This window comes from Halyomorpha halys, unplaced genomic scaffold (genome assembly GCF_000696795.3).
Source record: "Halyomorpha halys isolate HHAL.00 unplaced genomic scaffold, Hhal_1.1 Scaffold349.1, whole genome shotgun sequence".
NCBI classification, from domain to species: Eukaryota; Metazoa; Arthropoda; class Insecta; order Hemiptera; family Pentatomidae; genus Halyomorpha; species Halyomorpha halys.
This window is the reverse complement of record NW_027109825.1, coordinates 676177-684335: the sequence shown is the minus strand read 5'-3', so window position 1 is coordinate 684335 and position 8159 is coordinate 676177. Positions and strand designations below refer to the sequence as shown.

The 8159-nt window shown below is 34.0% G+C and overlaps 1 protein-coding gene across 3 annotated transcripts in view; it reads left to right on the top strand.

The window, feature by feature from the left end:
- Positions 1-1804, top strand: part of LOC106681586 (putative leucine-rich repeat-containing protein DDB_G0290503) — a 48103-nt gene extending 46299 nt beyond the window's left edge. For 2 of the 3 annotated variants that reach the window (XM_014421979.2, XM_067047990.1), the window contains exon 13: positions 1630-1803. The gene's annotated coding sequence lies outside the window, so the exon portion shown is untranslated. Of the gene's footprint in view, positions 1-1629 lie in introns of all 3 variants that reach the window. The other variant, XM_014421980.2, reaches the window with a different exon arrangement.
- The last annotated feature ends 6355 nt before the right edge of the window (positions 1805-8159 follow it).

The following is an 8159-nucleotide window of genomic DNA, read 5'->3' as shown; positions in this document are numbered from 1 at the left end:
ATGTTTTGGACTTTTTAAAAAAGACAATCAGTAGCCAAACTTTTACACTTATTTTAAGCATGTTATAATAAATTACTTTAATCAAAACTTAGAAGTAAACAATAATATGAAGTTTTGGAAGGATAGTAACCATTCAGTTTACTAAAAAAATTGCTCAACTTAACAAGTTGCTCAGAAAATCCGCTAGGAGCTCTTATGCATTTACCATTTAACATGACTTTAAATAGGGCTGCTCACAATGGTATACTTATAACATTTAACATGGCAAAACATTTTAAATTTAACACAGTATTATGAATACCCCTTATATCTACCCTAGACTGTAGTTGATGCATGGTGAAGGTGAGTGGCCTGTTGACAGAGAATCTCGGGGTCAAAGACAAATAGAGGCATAGAGATTGACAATCTCTGTTTAATGTAGCATTAAATCATGCAATGAGGTCAGCCCAACGTCCGAGACGTATTTTAATGGCACTATGTGTAACAGGTTGATATATATATATATAAGCTTGATGCATAAAAGATGCATTAGAAGGTCTCAAGGCTGTCTTCTTTTCAGGTGTCTTTGGACTGTCAGGAATAGAAGAGGAGGCAAGGTTAGGAACTAGTAGGATTGTGTGGTTAGAGAGTTTATAATGGAAGGATTGATATCTGGTTCGAGCTAAGTCGGTTACATAGGGAACATTAAGGTCTTTATGATGACTTTACTTGTTACAAAGTAAGGATCATTGAGGATTTTACGGAGGGTTTTTGTTCGTATGGGTTGGATACGAGAGGAATTCGAAGGTTTGGTGGAGCCCAAAGCTCAATTCCGTATATGCCTTAGTACAGTCATGCAGATCAGTCTTTTGTAATATAGACCGTTTGTCTAGTTAGTGCTGTAATAGTCGAAATCTACGTGAAGCTTCTTGTATTTTTAGTCTTCTGTGAGTATTCCAGGTTAGTCGTTTGTCCAGATGTAGTCCAAGGCAGCAGATCTGTTCAACGGGGGTAAGAGCAACGCATATGAATATGAATTTTTGAATATGCAATTTTGTCCGAACAAATAGAGATCAATTAATTTTAGCCAATATCATAAAAACTACTACTCCTATCTTTAAACTATCTTTAATTTTAATGCTAATATGCATCTGTATCATGGTTACTAAGATATAGATTTCTCACAATAAATTCACTAACTACTGATTTTTCAGTACATTTTTTATGAAAAGTTTTTAAAAACACTGTAATTACCTTTTTAGCCAACTTTTGTATAAAAGTAAACATTAGTAGATCAACACAGAAGGATTGTTCACTCAAAATACATGCTGATTGTTTAATACGGTAAGACATTTTATATTTAGCACAAGATGCTTGAATGCCGTTAATATCATTAGTTACCGAAATAATTGTAACTTCTTTAGACCTGTGTTATATTAAATATCTCTACGTAAATTTTATTTTAATTTTATAAAAAAAAAAAAAAACAGATTCGAGTGTAAATTGATAAAGATTGAACTTATCGAGCTATCGATTGTTAATTTATAATTATATAATCCAAACAAAAGACAAGCAATCGAAAAAATATTGTAATTCAAGATTGAATAACAATATTTTTTTTGTTTTTTTCATTACATCATTATGTTTTAGGTACCCAGGCTTGTTATGGTAACCTCCAGGAAAGTAAAAGATGTTTCAATGTTTGTCAACATTTAAAAAAAAAAATGATGTATGCTACGAGTATTATGGTAGTAACCCCATCAATCTTTAAACAAAAAGTTTAAATACAAAAATAAATGTATTATATAAAAAATAAATAAGTTTATTTTTATATAATTTTAAATCTGGTTTGAGACTGATTTGTTTGTCAATTATAATAAAAATAGATATTTAAGTCTCAACATATTTATTTTCTCATTACTCCATTCCTACGTTTATGCCTTTCTCGAGTCTAAACATTTAAAATTACTTCCAAAAACATTCTGCATTATAAATTACCCTGTCTTATTTTTAATATCTCAGCAACAATGTTTTTAAAACGTTGCAGATTACTTTGGCTTTGTCAAATTATATTTTAGTCTATCAACCTATAAGCCATAATTAAATTATGGAAAAACCATGCAAATTCAATTAACTTTTATCATATTCTGTTAAATTACGTATTTCTTACCCAACTAATTTACTTTTTCTAATATTATTCAATTTATACTTTCTGTTGTAATCTCATGACTCATTTTATGAACAATACATTGTTTAAATAAATTTTAAATGAATAAAAACAATTTATGCTTATATTATGAAAGATGGCCAGGGGTGCGGTCACAAGAAAACAAAAAAAAAGGTTAACAACTATTATAGGGCGCGTGACAGCCGTGCGGGTTGGGGCGTAAGTCCCAGTGCGCTCGGTTCGGAACGTTTTGGGTTCGATTTCCACCTGGGACAGTTAAACATTCATTTTTCGGCGGTCCCGAAGAATGAATCTTGACGCTCTCACCTTGACACTCCACCTACTCTGGGACTATAGGTCCCTTTAGAACAATTACAAAGGTAATTTTAATTTTATAATAACATTTATTGGCCAAAAACATTGTGGCCGCACTTAATAATAACTTATATTCTGAGATAAAAAAATAAATAAATAAAAAACTAACTGACTAAATACATAAAGAACAAAACAAAAAGGTAATACACCTGTATTATTATAATATCGGAGATTGGTGAAGTAAAAGGCTGTTAAAAATAAGGGTTTTAAATGAGGGAAGGGTTGGTACACGACGTATGTTAGAGGGAATGGAGTTCCAGGGATATGCAGCTCGAGAAAAAATGATTTATCAAACGCAGCAGTGAGGTGAGGTGGAGGGTAGATTTCAGACAAACGGGACCTGCTGTACGAGATTGGATTGAAAATTTGAATTGCAGGTTTTCTAGGATGTAGGAGGGGCGATGAGTTCTAATTACTTGGAATAGAAATGAAGCTAGGAAATTCTGGCAACGGAAGGTTGGATAGAGCCACTTCAGCTTTGCGTAATACTGGGTTATGTTATCTCTAGTGATCCCGAAAATAAATCGTACTGTGAAATTTATAAGACGTTTAAGTTTAGATTCGAGATTACCCGAGAGTCCACTATATACCAGGCAACCATAGACAAAGTGGAGGAAAACTAAGATAGGAAAGTTTTTGAGTTGACGGGTTTTTAAGTGGAAGGAAATAACGGATTTTATTGACTAGAATTAGACTAGCTATATTTCGACCAGAAATTTGGGCGATATGTGTTTTCAAGGATAAAATTTGATCAAAAGTGACACCAAGATTTTTTACTGACGTTTGGAATGAGATAGGAGTATTGTTTAGGATAAGGTAAGGTCGGGGGTCCTGGAATAGATTTCAGGAGAGAGGGAGATCCAATTATAATAGCTTGAGTCTTTTCGACATGTAACGTAAGTTTATTGTCTGTTGCCCAAGTGATTTTACTGTTGATGTCTTCTTATACTTTTAGAATGGCATTAGAGGCGTCGTGAGGAAAGAAGGAAAGTTAGATTTATAAGGCATTTGTGTATAGATGATACTGGGAATCCTGGGTGGAAAAGTGGATGGTCATTGATAAAGATGGAGAAAAGAGTAGGGATAGATAAGCTAGAGGGAGAACTATTAGAAATAACAACATACTGGGAACGACCGGTAAGGAAGGATTATCTTCTTCATAATATGAATTAATACGGTCAATTATTTATATATATAAAACAATTTATTGTTTATATAAAATTTATAAAGGATTAGATCTAAATTTGTTTGTATGTAGTCTAGAGAAAGCCGCAATTAATTATCTAAGGAATGATTATAGATGATTCCTATCATGAAATTGGCTGTGATAAACATGGAAACGATTATAGCAAATTAAAAAAAAAGAAGAAATGGACTGAAGATTCCACTATCTCATTTTAATTTCACATCTTAACCAGTGGGGGCGGGAGCCGTCCCAAGGACGTGTTTAATCATGTGAAAAAAAAATTAAATCATGTATCTGAGATACACCTCATCTCTTTTTCTTACACCGAGTCTGGCATCTAGATTTACTCTTTAGAGTGAAGCGGGAAGGTACTGAAATGTAAGATTTTTCAGTCTTTTGAGGAATACATATCCAGCAAATGTGTTGTTTCTCAAGATCACTTTATTGTACATTGGTATATCAAGTTAAGTCAAAATCGTAAGAGCTGTTTCCGAAAAATATAGGTATTTCCTTGAAAATATTTTTTTTTTTTTTTTTTTATCAATTTTAATGAAATAATACTATGTGCAAAAATACGATCGATTTTTATGTTTGTATTTTCTTATTTTATTTAAAATTTTATTATTTATATTTTAATTTATTTCTATGTTTGTTAAAGAGGGGAAAAAAAGGAAAAGGTGTATTGGGTTAAGGGAGAAAATAGATATAAAAATAAATAATGAAGAATAATACGGAAAGAAGGGATAAAAAATATATACATATATTTATTTTTTCGGTTGGCTCTACAGACCTTGTAGATCTTTGGCCGCCCGAACCAGCCTTCTACCACGCCTGCCTATCTTGGCTTATTGCTTTCACATCTTTGTTGATTCTGTTTATCCATCCGGTTTTTGGACTCCCGCCTGGTCTCTTGCTTACAATACTAGAGGGATCCTTATGGATTGCTTCGAGCCACATATCCCGCCCATCTTAACCTCCTTACATTCCCATTATGAGATATTGACTCATCAGTCTCTGCGAGCAGTTCACTGATAGTTCTCCTCCATGTGTTAAGGCTCTGATCCCAGATCGCTCCTGTAATGGAGGACTTTGCGTTCAAATCTCTCGATCGTTAGGGTGATATATATGTATGTATGATAAGAAGTGTATAGTACTTTAAGGAAAAAACCTTTGTAACAGCTGATAACCCTCGTGGAAGGTAAAATAAAATACAGTATTATTCAAGCATTCACAGTGTTCACTTCGTTTCTATTTCTTTCATATTTAATTTACTAAATATTTTAACTGGTGCCGAAACTTGGGAAAATGGAGTAGGTTGTGTTAGCATTAGAAAACAAGATATTTTAAGAAGTCTTTCTCAAGACTGATAACATAGGTTAGAAAGTAAGTGAGATTAGTTATAGGTTATTGCTTAGAAACGGTTATCACGTAGGTTAGATACCACAGTGCTATTTATTTAATCTCAAGGCCCTACAATGATCGAACAGAGTGAACCTATGGAGCAGGGTAGTGGAAAGAACAACAATCCACCGATCGTTCAGTTAGTTAATAACAATTCTAAGTTAATGTAACTAAAATTGACGAGAGTGAAGACGGCTACCGCCACATACTTAAAGAATGCTGCATTTTGAGTTAGAATGTCCTTTGATTTACCGATGGAACTCAGCCCCTGAACCAATGGAAGTGAACACTCACAGAACAAGACGCCATATGGATGTTCCGAAGTCAAGTTCTGAGGAATATTCAGATAAGAGTTCTAGTGATGAAGGTCAGTTTAGTTTGGCATGGGTGTTAACAAAATGAAATGAACAGGCGGACAACAGACGACTGCTGCCCTTAAGCCTCAGCATCCTCACTGCCGAACAAGTTTTCGGCTGTCTTCGCTTCTATTCGACCCATCAGTCGATCACCCTCAATATCTTAGTTCTCCCGGTTTCCCGGTAAACCTTTCAAGGTCGCAACCTGCCTTTCTTAAGTTCTTGGTGGTTGCCGTACGAACTTTGATCCCTTCTAGCGTCGTGGCATGAGCTTGCACTAAAGAGACTTCCGATAGTTGCTGAATCTATGCTGGAGGTGGTTTTCCTGCTGCTAGAGGTTGGTTGGCTACAGCTGGAGGTGAGATGTTCAGACCCTCTATGTTTAAAACTGCAGCTCTCACTATTCCGTTACTTGCTATAATTCAGAGGGAATGAATAACAAATAAAAAAAAATGGGGGAGAAGGGGAGGGGGGGAGAGAGAGAGAGAGAGAGAGAGAGAGAGAGAGAGAGAGAGAGAGAGAAAAATCATGTATTGCTGTCGGGTATATAAGTTTACTGTACTATGCCTAACATTATAGGTTCGTTCCAAAGACTGGTTTGAGAGTCAGGAAACTGTCAAGAGCATGCACAGTAGAGGATTTAGAAGGGAAAAACACGAACTGCGCTTGCTCCTGACAGTTTGCTGACTCTCAAAGCGGTCCCTAGAACAAACCCTATCAGAATTTAAAATGATTCTCTTACAAGATAGGAGTATGCATATCTTGCATACTCATTGGTTGCTAAATATATTTAGAACCAAATACAGTTGGGTAGCCCAACTTATCTGCTTGGAAAAAAATATTTATGAAATTAATAATGCTTTTTACTTCTAAAGAGGGGTAGCTGCCCAGTTTGTTTATAAACCAAAGTTGTTCAGTTAATAATTTGATGGGCCCATATTTTAAATTGCGCGGGCACCCCACTTGGTTAAAGATTTATCAAGCAATATTTAAAAAGCCCATGAAATTAGTAAACGGAGTGAAACCCGCCTCTCTCCCGCTCTCTTCTAGCCTTACCTTTCTTAAGTTTGAAACCGACACTTAGAGGGAGTATGTTGGTCTATGTACGAAATGGCAGAGATCGTAACACAAAAAATATTAGAAGGCAGTACATCCTGGCCACACACGCCCCACTAAGACCCCTTAGGAGAGACGGTCCTATATCACTTTTGAAATATTTGTTTAAAACTGAAAGAGGAGACTAAAGATAGTTAAATCGAGCAATATTTAAAAAGCACCTGTAATCGGTAAACGTGATGTAGAGCTCAAAAAAGTTTAAACTTGATATTTAGTCAATTTTTTTTCTCAGTTTCTTTCGGATTGAAATACGAAGACGATCTATCCTGATTGTTAAAGTATTTTACTGTGGACATTTTTTTTTAAAAGCTCTGGTGAGCCTCATCTCGGAAAGGCATTATTATACATTACGTGATTTCGTCAGATAATGTGAAGAAACAATTCCACTTATGGAGACTCTTCAGAGAACATGTATCAATGACATTATACAAGAGTTTGTTTAGTGATATTTTATCTCAGCAGGTCACAAAGTCCTTACAACGACAAAATATTTATCAAATATCTGTCAAAAAAATGTGGTCGAGTTGATTTATATTAATTTGACACTAATTGATCATCTCAAAGATGTATCAGTTATTTTAAGACAGGATATCTCATTTATGTACAATCTAAGTTAAAGAAAAAAAAATTAAAATCATTATTTTTAAATTCATCTTGAAAAATTAAAAACAGTTATTTTAGACACTCTGAGTATTATAATCATGATTGATGGCAAGTTTTACTAATTAAAAGTAAATTTTAAACTTTGAAATGTAAGAAGGAAAGACTATATCTTTCCATTCCAAAGAGAATCCTTATATAAATATACAATAAAATCTTTACGTAATAAGTTAAATCCCTAATACTCGAGTGATTAGAAGAAACTTGAGTATTGATAATATATGGTGGCAGGGAAGCAGAGTTGGTCCTTAGAGATGGGATTTTAATGAAACAAAGAGGTCAAAATACGTGTTTAGTTTTGCATATATATGTAACTAAAACTTCGAAATATCTAATATAAATAATATTAAATATTATTACAGAGGTGATGGAAGGAAAATGCCTCTCTAATTATTTTTGGTGTTTTGATTTTGAGAGATTGAATTGACGTCCTCGTCCATCGACGAATACTTTATATAAGTAAATGTTATAAAGTTAAAATAAGAAATACTGGGAGGGCGGGTGTAGTTGGTCAATGCCGATCACAGATTTTAAATAACTTTAAAACATTGCAGGATATAATGTATATATATTATTTTTTTTCAATCACTATTTTACTCGTTATTAATAAATTTTTCAAGGGTACCTTTTATTGTATAGTGGTATATTTGGAAACGAAGATGCAGACAGAAGCAGCGAATCTCGCCAGAATTGTGTCAGTACAAGAAGAGCCCTGTGGAAAAAAAGTCAGTTATTTCACCCCCATTTTTTATTACTTTAATGAAAACTACGTAAAATTACTAGTAAAAAATTGTTGAGCCGGCCCAGTATAATTAGGAGGAATATCAAATGGTGGTGTTTCAAAAGGTTTTAAAAAAATAATTTTTCATTCCACGTGACTTTCACTCTCCGCCGAAGCTTCTGTCCACCTGTTACTCTT